This window comes from Melopsittacus undulatus, chromosome 7 (genome assembly GCF_012275295.1).
Source record: "Melopsittacus undulatus isolate bMelUnd1 chromosome 7, bMelUnd1.mat.Z, whole genome shotgun sequence".
In the NCBI taxonomy this organism is placed as follows: Eukaryota; Metazoa; Chordata; class Aves; order Psittaciformes; family Psittaculidae; genus Melopsittacus; species Melopsittacus undulatus.
Window position 1 is genome coordinate 38,596,708 of NC_047533.1, and position 11,918 is coordinate 38,608,625.

The window sequence follows — 11,918 nt, forward strand, 5'->3', positions numbered from 1 at the left end:
AAACTTCCAGCTCCCTTTTCACACCTCTTCTGACCTTCACTACTAAAGTGCGAGCTCTTCTAAGGTCATTTGCATTTGAGCAGTCATCTCTGAAGAAAGCTGATGCAGTTTTCCATATTGCTACACTGACACTTATGGAAAACTCTTGTGTGCTGCTAGCTGAACTTCTGGGGTGTCCAGGTGGAATCCAAGACACTCCTTCCCTAGTTTGCATCTGAGAAGGTAGGAACTCTACATGTGGCTGGAGAAGCCTGGTCAAATTTACCTTAATTTATGTTAAACAGGCTCATCCTCCCTTCTGACACTGTCCCCAGCATTGAATGATTTGCAGTGAGATTCTGGATTAATGAGGTGGTACTGTGACGGAGATAAAACTATGCCCTAAATATGTACAATGCGTGTAATTTTAACCTCAGAGTTGATAAAAAGAAACTACAGAATTTAAAATTCTTCTCAATTTCTGTGTTTGTTTTAAAAGTATTTTAATCAAATAAGTGACTCTCAGTAATATTTAATGTGTGCTTTTGCAAATTAGACTGTGATGTGCTTCATCTTCATTGTTTTGTGTTCATGATCTCTAGCCTTTAGTACCATTCCTCCTATAATTCTCATTTACCCTATTTATTTTTTTTTAACCAGATGTTTAGCAACATGTGTCCTACCAAAAATGATCCTTCAATATTTCAGGATTTGAATGAATGCTTTTGGCAGAGTGCAGTTTGCCTCATTTGCTTTTCCTGTCATTTTTATGAAGAACATGTTATGAAGTTCCTGTCATTACATTTAGCCCCCATACTCCTGTCATGCCTACTTATTTGGTTTTCCTCCTGCTGTATCACCTCTAGCTACTCTTCTCTTTTCCCACACAACAGTAAATGAGCTCATTATTTTGTAGTGGTCTGGATTCTACCAGTGTTCTGAAGACAGGAATGTAAGAAGCTGGGTTTTTTTTCAGCTGCCCTTTTTGGTATTGAGTACCAATCAGTGTTATGAGCAATGTTGTATTATTAATACTGCTTTTGTCTGAAGAAATTTAACTTCTTTCAGATTTGCAAGTCCTCAAAACATCCACAATATGATGAGTGTTGACAATTCTTGACAGATTTAGATCTCATTAAAATAGTGGATGGGATGGTCTGTTATGTGGGTGTTTCATTTAAGTTTGAAGAGAATTGGATTGATTCTAAGTGGGGGTTTGCCATTTTTAAAGTAAAAAAAATATTTTAAATGTCTATTTTATTAGTTTTTTTTTTTTTTTTTTTTTTTTTTTTTTTTTTTTTCCTAGGGAACTCTCACCTGTATTTTGAGCCAGATGTAAGTAATCAGATCAGCTCCAGAAAATATCCTTTTCCAAGGTATCATATTTCTGAGTATGAACAGAAATTAACTTGCATCATTTCCTGAATCTAGGGCAGAGAAAATTGAAATAGGTTGCTGCAATTTCTGTTATGCTGGAAAAAAAATGAGTGGTGTAACCACCCACATTTCAGATGCTGATTTACTTTTCCAGAAAACTTTTAAAATATAGAATATTAGGGGAGTTAATTTGATGAAACTGTCAGGCTGAACAAGCTCTGCAGTGCATGTGAGGTGTGAAATGGAAAATTTTGCAATGATAAATTAATGAGATTTTCATATTTCTGGATTTTTACTATTTGGTGATAAAGTGTCGATAGTCTAACATATAACTGGTAACTTGGGAATTATCGATTCAGTATCATACTTGCTATATTATTGGCTGTAAAACTTCAATAACTTTGACAGTTTTTTCTTCAGGATATATTCTGCCATGTTGCCCAAAATGAAACAAAACCTAACTACTGAAGATAAAAAACATTTATAAAGCACTTGATGAGTTCAATAAAGTCAGCATGTCAAATCTGAGCAAGATCAAACCCTATGAAGCTTCATAGACAAAAAAAGACACTTGAGACTTATATAGAAAAGCATGGACAATGCAACAGTTGCTAGTCCCTAAACCAAGCATCTTTTGTTGTTCCTTAGTCACAGTGTAAGCGTGCAAAGTATTGTTTCAGAAAGTGTCATCAGCCCTTTTTTACATAAATAAGTAGAAGGTAAATTAATAGTTACTGGGAAAGTCCAGTCCAGTAGATAGGCTTATACATTAACATTGAAATAGTAGAAACTGAGCAACATCACAGAGATCATGTGGACTCTGTTTTTCAGACTGGGGTCCCTGGATGCCTGGAGAATGGGGAAAGTCTCTGCAATAGAAAATGATAGCAGAACTATTGCCATTAGTCATTTAAAGATCTCAGGACAGAGCCTCCTTCACAAATTGATGACTGGAAGTTGAGAGTCTTAGTAGCAATGAATCATAAAAGCATTGCCAGACAGCTCCAAGCTTTCTTACTTCTTCCAGATTTCATAAGTTCTAAGTTTGATATTACCAGCAGCTGAGCTGCTATTTGGAGATAAATTCTTAAACAGTAGATTATTTCTATTATGTATGGTCTGACACCAAGTTGTATTGATTAGTAATTCAATGAAACGATTCTGTTGTAAAAGACATATTTTGCGGGAATTGCTTGTGGAATTGCAGGCAATAGCAGCTGTTGGATCATAACACTGCACACATTCAAGTCTTTTACTAAATATAATCATAATGAAATAGATTTCATAAGGGCTTTAGTACAACATGCAGATACATCATTTTTTGGTAGTTTCTCCCTTTTCTCTGGTCCAAAGTTACGTACAGATATCCTTTTTTGATATGAATTAAATTATTCCCAACTTGTGGAGTTTTAATTCAAGTATCGAGATAGATACTCCTTTCAACTTTTTGGTTTTTAATGTTTTCCATCTTTCTCCCAAACTGAAAGCTAAGCCAAAAAAACCCACAACAACCCACAACTGAAAAAAACACCCACCCAAAACCCAACCAACTTCACCGAAAAAAATCCTAGACCTGTCAAAAAGACTTTGAAATAAAGGTGAAGAACTGTAATAAAGTCATCATCTTGGGAAGCTGAACTCTGCTGCTTTTTAGTCACCTGTGACAAGCAATAGTGACAATGGCAGGATCTCATCCATCTTCAAATACTGCAGGTTTTCAGACCTCTCAATTCACTGCCACTCAAACCCCTTTTTCTAATGTATAACTGCAGTGACATAAAAACTAGTGGGCTGAGTATTCCCATTAAACCAAAAATTGTCTAAAATTCCCTGCAATTAGCAAGAAGCAGATTTCTATATTGTACTTTCATTTTAATACTGGGTTAACTGAATCTTTGTTCTGAGTACTTTGATCAACTCGGGGACATCCTTTAAGTTCAGAATTTACTTGGAGTTCACAGGGTAAGTGGGAAAAGGCTAATTTAGAGTTTTATCCTTAAAAAAAATCAATTTATTTCACTGGTTGTAACTTGAGAAACATGCTTACAGAGCAGATTACTGCAATTGACATTATTTCAAATTAAACTGAAGAATCACTGATGTTTTAACAAATGAAAGCTGCTCCTGTAAACCTTAGGCCAAAGTGAAGTTCATTCCATTCTTCATTTGCTATCAACAACTTTGACATATTTGTATGTGCTTAAAAATGAACACAGCATGTGTGTGATGAATTGTTTTCCCCTCGGCCGAAATGGTATTCTGGGACAAAGTAGAAGCAATAGGAAAACTTCATATTCTGCTAAAGCATGGCGATCCACAGGAGGGTTTTTGTAGACTCTTGACTAAGTGCTTGGAAAACCTGCTTGACTTCTTACTAACCTACAAGACACAGGAAGCTAAATCATGTGTTCAATACACTTTAAATCTAAATAATAATATGAATTAAGATTAGCGTAACAACTTGCTTGTCTTTTAGGCTTATATCCAAGCACTCTCTTCAAACTTGCCCTGCTCAGCCTTTGGTGTCAAGGTGGATTAACAGAAATGAGGAGAAAGAGGCACTGTTCCTTGCTACATTTAGGTCAGCCCTGATACTCTCTTGCTTGTATCTAGGCCATGTCTAATTAATCCCAGAATATTTCATCACTGCTGGATTACCTCTGTCAGCTTCTCCCACGGAAACCTGGCAGCAAAATTTTTTACCTTAGGTGAGGAATTTCCCTTTTCTAAAGACAAATGGGTGTGTGTTTTTTTCATCATTTAACTACATAATGTTTTTGCAACAACTTATTGAGCCCTTAGGATATAAAGCATTTAGCAGGGTGAATACCTTCTCTTGAAATTAGTGGAGCATTGCCACTGATTTCAATAGAGCCAAGATTTCACCTTGAATTGTTTTTAGGATAAAAATTACCGGCTATAGCTTTCTCAACTTTAAATTTTATGCTGCTATTCAAAAGAATCATATTTTTCTTCTTTTTCTAAGCTAAATGTGAATACAAGGTTTTTAATCAAACTCAAATCAGAAAGATCAGATCTGCAAAATAAAGTAAGTACACCACCTAAATTCCTGTTGCAAACCAGGAGAAGTTAAGGGCTGAACTGTACTTGTGCACTTTAAACTGCAGTCTGCAGTATTCCGTGGCATTATTAGAATTACATAAACAGTTTGCAGAGACACATCAGCATGGGGGGCTCTTAAATCAAGATGAGCTTCACTGTGGAGCAGTGGATATGCAACTGCTGACCACTGAAAAATAATCCAGCACACCTATTGAAGAAGGGATACACTGCATCCCTGTTCCATGTATCACAATAGCAATGCACAGAATCACAGTACTAAAAATAAAGCATTAATGGCATTGCTAAATTTTTATGTATTTGTGTTAGTTGCTGAGTCTCTCAAGCAATACCATGTTTGCATCCTGAGGGCAAAGTATTGTGACTTTTCAAACCATTGCTCTATAAACATGCATTAGTCTAGTATGCACACGGCCAGATGATTTTTTTTATACCTCATGGTAAAATACTAGATGAGAAGACATCTTACCACTTGCAGAAGAAGAAATACCTGTTCTTGGAGATCTATTAATATGCACTTAAACATAGGCCAAGAACAACATAGGCATTTTTCTAGTGGGTGAGGTATCTTTTTTAACCCCACCCTTACATTTTCAAATGATGTCCTTACAATCTCCTTTAATTAATCATCAAAAGGATTTTCACTGCATTTGGTACAGCACTGTTGTCAAAACCCTCATTAAAATGCTTCTACTGATACCTTAAGAATTATGAAATATTACAAATGTAAATAGGATGCAGACTTTTCACATACTTGTTTTTCTATCCTGTGAGAGTTGATTACTAAAGCTATTCATAAATGCTTGATAGCAACACATTCAAAAAATCCATATTGAAAAACTTTTTTTAAATTTCATTTGAGAAACAGTCAAATCAGTATCAACCACAAATTTTGCCTAAATTAAGATTTACCTGACCTTCAAATGTGCAGTTGTGGGTCAGCTGATACCCATATTAACATGCCTTACATCTACATACTGTGTTTGAGAAGCTATCTTATATTTCAGATCACATTAGAAGCAGGAAAGCAGATTTTCTTAGGTGCAGCATGAGTGCATCTGCAGCAAAAGTACATAGACATGTATCTCATTCCATAGCCAGGGCTGTGAAAATGCCAAATTCCACTGTCTTGAGCTTAATGTTTTAGGATGAACCCACAGAGGTAATACAATAATGTCAGTTATTTTGACAGGTTAAAAAACACACACAGGCTGGTGATGTGATAGTAAAAATAATCTGAGATAGTGTAAATCCTCACAGTTCACAATGCTCTTCCAGCAAGGTCGCCTGCTGTGACACAGGACTTCAGCATAGGAGATGGACTCTAATCTTTTTCATTGTGGCCCACATTTCTGGCTGTATTTCAGGTCCTACAAGTGGTAACAGTGTGCACTAAGGCAAGTAAACTGCCTGGATTCTAGTCATGCAGCTCAGTTCAGAGCTGACGGATAACTAGATTGGTATAAGTGTTTCAGTCAGTGACAGGCTTCTTGATGTTATACATTAAATAAGATAAAAATAAGCTTGATGGTGTGGGACAAGGTATATTACTGAGAGATTGTAGTGTATTTTTCCTTTTGCTTCAGAGATGTTACCTCTTCTTGTTCTTTATCACTCATTGCAGAAAGGGTGGTTTAATGGTGGTAACAATATAACAACACCAAACTGTTCTCTAAACTTGTCATTCCCCATCATGTGCAGTGTCTACTAGGCTACTAAATTTTCACCACTATTTTCTGACCAGCCTCTCAAATTCATCAGCCTTAAGTAGACTGTTAGTGAAAGTTATGGTTGTTGGATTTATCTATAGTCTTTGTGATATCAGCTTGATGATACAGAGATAGATGGGCCCTGGGAATTATTTTTGTGGATTATACAAGCTCTGAATTTGGAGTATTATTGCCCTGTACACAGCAGCAAAACACAAAGTTGTTATTCCAAAAATATATTAGTCACTTTAACTTAAAAAGTGATTAGAATCTGGGTTTTAGACTGTTAGGCATAATTTTCATTAATTAAACAACTAGTTATTGCTTTGCAATTTAGACAGAGATGCCCTATTAACTTTGGCAGGAGTGATCAATTACTTGCACTCTCTGAAAGTGTAAGTGCATATAGTACATGTAAAATGCATGCAATTATCTTCTAAAAAGCTTTTAAGTTTTTCTGAGTGGCTGCACTACTTGAATTGTTGTTGAAATTTAAAATACTTAATTCTATGCCTCCCAGAAATTGCTTCATCTGATAAGTGTCCTCTCTGATCTTTCAAAGCTTTCACCAAATCCTTCCTTCCCTCCTACTGCCCTTTCGTTAGTCTGTCATCACTCCCTAACTCTCCTCCTTTCCCCCCCAAAAAAAGATTGCTTTATACAGTATAAGTTCCTCATCAGGCTACAACCTTGATACCAGGATTTCCAGTTTCCTGGTCAATTATCTGGGTACAGTTGAATAATTCTCTCCTTTCAAATATCTCCATTTCAAATCCAAATGTTCTGCCCTGCCCCACAGTGCATGGACAGGACCAGCACCAGCATCAGCATCTACACTCACTACACAGACTAAGAAAAAGCCAGACCTCTTTAAGGCTTCTGGTGTTGCAGCCTTCTTCCTGCTACTTGCAAATGTGGGAGAAGCTTCTCAAAGTGATCAAATAAGCCTCCAGCACTTTAAGGTAATACCAGTCTGTCACTGATGCATCCTGAGACCTAGTATAAAATACAAAGAATAGGCAGACAGATTCACAGGCACATGAATTCATTTATGGTTCTTAATTTCTGGCAGGCAAAGTCCTTAACAAATACCTGCACCCCACCCAAGTTTATGGCTTTGAGGTTCCTCACCTCTGCACAACAGTACATGCCATCATTACAACAGTTCTCATATTAAATGTGTTGACACCCTGGATTCTAAAGAAGTGGGAGAAATCAAGCAGGCAAATCTTTATGTAGTTCTCTGAACACACTCAATTTAGTATTAAACATAAGCTCAGGGGTTCTGAGTATGTTCATCCTGATGTGTTTTGTACTGAGATAAAAAGAGATGGTGGGGTTTTTGTTTACTTGTTTCTTTTGACCTACGAAAGTCCATTGCTGCTTATCCCAGACCTGCAGTACTGTTCTGTCTGACTTTTTAAATAAAGTTGTGTAGTTACAGAATGACATTATGTAAATTGATCTGCCCAGAAATGCTTAGCAGATGCAACTGGTTTTCTTCATTTGCCTGTGATATTGTGTTTCAAATTCAATACATTATTTTATGTATCCTGCTGACAGTGTTTATTTTTACAGCCATGAAATTCTCAGTGCTTGTCTATTCTTCCTCAACGCTAACACTGCTCTGAACATGGCACTGGCTCACTGAAGCAACGAAAATGAAATAAGAGTCATCTTTGAAATGAGTCTGCTCAATGTCAGGACAGATTCCCTTGTCTTATGGTTTTGAAATTTCGGTATGTAAAATGCAAAAAGATCCTAGTTCTGCAGGCTCAGCAGGGGAACACAAAGTTTGGGTACTGTCCTGCTGACCTGGTTTGGCTCTTCTCTTTCTCTGCTGTCTTTTTGCTTTGTACACTGTTTGCTGTGTATCTTTGTCCCATGTTTGCTCAGTGCCTGGCACAGACTAGTCCAGTCTGTAACTAGAGCACCTACAGTATGAGGCACAGACTTACAGTCTCTTAATCCTAGAAACTGAGAACTCAAGCATGCACACACAACCTACTTACCCGAAGTTTGAGTATGTTTTCTATAGTTATAAAAACCCTGCAGGCATTTCAAAAGGCGTATCTGCACTAATTGGAGTCAGTATCGCATGCCAGAGCTTTCCTCATAACCTCCAACCGCCATGGGTCCCCCCCAAGTTTTAACATTCATATCATCCCGCTTCTTTGAGGGCACATTTGAAAGGGAGTTTTAAACTCACAATCTACCTCTAAACCAGTAATAAATCCTGTTTCAATTTTTTATTTCAATAAACCAGCTTGCATAGCAAGTCACAGCTTCCATTACTGTTAAGTTGCTTAATTCCCTAAGACCCCTGAGGCTGCACTACCTGCAGCTGTTCGGTTCTTTTGACTGGGTATTTAATTTCTGATAATATAAGCACCTTTTGTGCATCAAATACTATATACCACTTTTTTTCTGGCTGTATTTTAATAAGCTTCCACCACTATTTTATCCAATCATTCTTAAGGTCCACAGGCCAGACGCTGACTATGTATAAACCATGCAGCTCCAAATACATCAAAGAAACTCTATTAATTTGTGCAGGATTTGGTTTCCTACTTCCAGTTTTATCAGACTTTTCAACTAATCTTACAAATACCTTAACCACATCCACTTCCTACTGTACCCTCTCATCCCTTTCAATTACCTCCTTCTTAGCATATAACCCCTCTGTAATTCTTTCCTTTTAAATCCTTTTAAATCCTATTTTTTCTTCCTTTTTTTTTTTTAATTAGCTAATTGTTAGAAGCATTTGTAACTCTTTGAAACTGTACTTCTGAATGCATTGTGGTATGTTGACTCTAAGGGCTAAAGTTTCTAAGCAGCTTTCAGAATAATGAGATTTGTGTGCATGACTCCCTTGCGCTGCTTTAAAGATTTACTCTTTAGAGTTAAGAGATTTTACAAAAAAAAACCAGTTTCTTTGTGCTCCTGGCTTGTAAACAATGTGCTCAGAGCATGCAGCCTTTACCATGCAGTTACCCTTTTCTCTTCCCAGTTACTTGTTGTGCCCGAGGACCTTGTGAACATCTATCCCTAACATACAACTTTATAACCTAAGGGTGCTTCATCCTTTGCAGCAGCTGTTACGCTCTGCAGTTTATGTCCAATTTGCCTTCAGTTTGCACTTTGCATTTGTATGTGTAAAGTATTTGCACTACGCATTCCTCAGGCAACAACAGGCAACTCATTCTTTTCTTCGCCTGACTAACATTTCCACCGGTAAGTGGCAGCAACTTGTAGGTATCTCATGTGAAGTTTCAGTCCAATCTGAAATAGTAGACACACTTGCCATATTTCTCAAGTTAGCAATGCCTACAGTGTTAATCTAAAATGCCTGGGTATTGCAGGCTGGCTTGGTTGCCACAATGGTTCCTGACATTTCACAGTCTGTTATACTTTGTATTATTATTTCACATCATGTTTCATGACAAGTAAGCCTACCTAGCATCTGATTACTGCCTGCAGTACGCTTGACCTGGTCATTTGGGTTGGGCTTGCTGAGTCTAAGCTTGAAGGCCTTTGTTTTCCCTTACACTAAAGCCATATAGCAAAGGTATGCCAGTGTGCCACGTGGCTAGCTGGCTGCGCCAAGCAAGGTGGGTTGGCTTCACTGATCGTGCCGATTGGTCCTGGAGTATTTGCATTGCCTGAGGTAAGCCCGGCACTCCTTCCACACCTGCTGCTGGGTGTGCTCTCCCTTGGTGCTGCAGGACAGCCATCAATCTGAGTCCCAAGGTTAGTGCTGCCTGATGTGAGCAAGGGCTCGGTCACATATGGTTGCTTTTTCTTCTCCTTCACAGGCCTCACCCAGCACAACTAAACCACCTCTAAGCCTGCCATTTTCTTCAGAGCTAATCAAAGCATGTGCAGAAGCACTTTGCATCTTGGAAAAGCATGTTATTCTACTGCTTCCTCCATATACCACATTCTGAGTTCTGACTTTTTGCCTCATTTATGGCTTTCCAGTCAACTAGTTGATTCTGTTAATAATGATCTACGTAAAATAGAATCACAAGTAACTGGAGAATAAGAATGCTATGCAAGTCTCCTGTAAGGGAGTGAGGGAAAGAAGAAAGCTACCTAGTACAGGTTTTCACACATGGCCTCATTTGCCCTCCCCTTTCCTCAGGGATTATGGGACTTTAGTGACTTTATGATGACCCTCTTATGAAGTTACACATATACTTAAGTCATAACCAAGGTACTAAGGCTTGTGCTGGGTCTGTTCTTCACACTGCCCAAAGCTGTGTATTGGCTTTTCCATAATTAAGATGGCACTGCTCACTGATTGCTTTTAACTGTTCCTTGACCTAACAAAAACAAAAAAACAGCCAATTAAAACGTTAGCTGCAGAGTTTTTAAAGACCCTAGAAATCATTAGGGTTACAAGAATACGATGCATTGCAGATAGACATGAAAAGCTGAATGACAGGTAGGAAGACAAAGCATAGAGAAAAGTTAGGACTTGAATATTTCCACTTGTTAAGGTGTTCAGAAGGCTTTTTTAATTATGCTCTGTTTCTTGCTTGTAACAACTATGCTTTTATAATTATTTTAAAAATCCTTAACTTCTTAGTAATACAACTTTAACACCAAGCGTGTTCTGTAGGTATTTTAAAGTGGTGGTTTAAAAAGTTTCCTGCCTTCAGAATGACCTACTTGCTTAGTATGCACTGGAAGTAGAGGAGGCTGCAGAATTAAGGATGTGGCTAAATCCTCAATACACATTTCCACCCAGCACCTTTTAGTTTATTCTCTTTAAACAGAGAGAGATGGGGGGCAGGGGGCTGGTGTTTTTGCTACATTTGCTGCACAGTGATGGTACTTGGCATAGCTGCTTTAGGAGAGGTGAAGGAAAGGAGGCCGGGGTTAGGCTTTTGTTCCTTGGCTAGTGTAGCGTTTCAGGTCAGTGAGCCAGGCTGTGCAGTTTGCTGCTGTGCATTCAGCCTCTTTCTCTTATTAAACCCAGCAGGCTTAATACATCTTTGGGGGGAAAAAAGTGCTCTTCTTTTCAAAATACTTATCATCAGACACAGCTTATACAGGTTTAAGGAATTTTTACACAAATGCTTTAAGCATGCAAGAGTGAACTCCTGCAATCATATACAGCCTTAAGCATGATAGTGTGCATGAAGAATTGTAATTCTTCAAAAAGCTTTCCAATGAGAGGATTATCATGCCTGGATCCAGTAAAAGGATCCAACAGTTCCCACAGATTCAGCCTGTCATAAGTGGTAGGATTAAGCTGTCTCTGAGGATCCTAGATCTGATACTGTAACCAGTATCCCCGCAAGCAGTGTGCCATGTTTTACATATGCTCTGCCAAGCACCAGAGTGGGAGAGTGCAGAAGAGAAGCCAAATGAAAGATACTGATGCCATCTCTTGTGGCTCTGGACCTTTTTCTGGTGAAGTTTGAATGCTTGCCACTGGCAAACTCTTGTCTTGTCAGCTCCAGAGTTGTGCCTCTTCCTCTTTCTTTGAGGCTAAAGCTTCCTGGAGTTTCTAAAGGTTCCTGGGGATATTCTCTGGACTCAGCTGGCTTTTCCAGCAGGAAGCACTCTTGTTGCTATGGCAGAGTGAGGCAGGGCCCCTGCTCCACTCAAGAGGTTTAGGGATTTTCTTCTGAGGCATCACTGCCACAAGTAAAGCAGCAATTAGGAGAAGCTTTCAGGTATCGCAAGATTATATATGCCCTACCTGAGTTATCTGACATAGCATCCTTTGCTGCATATCGGTAGTTACACCGTTTATGAAGC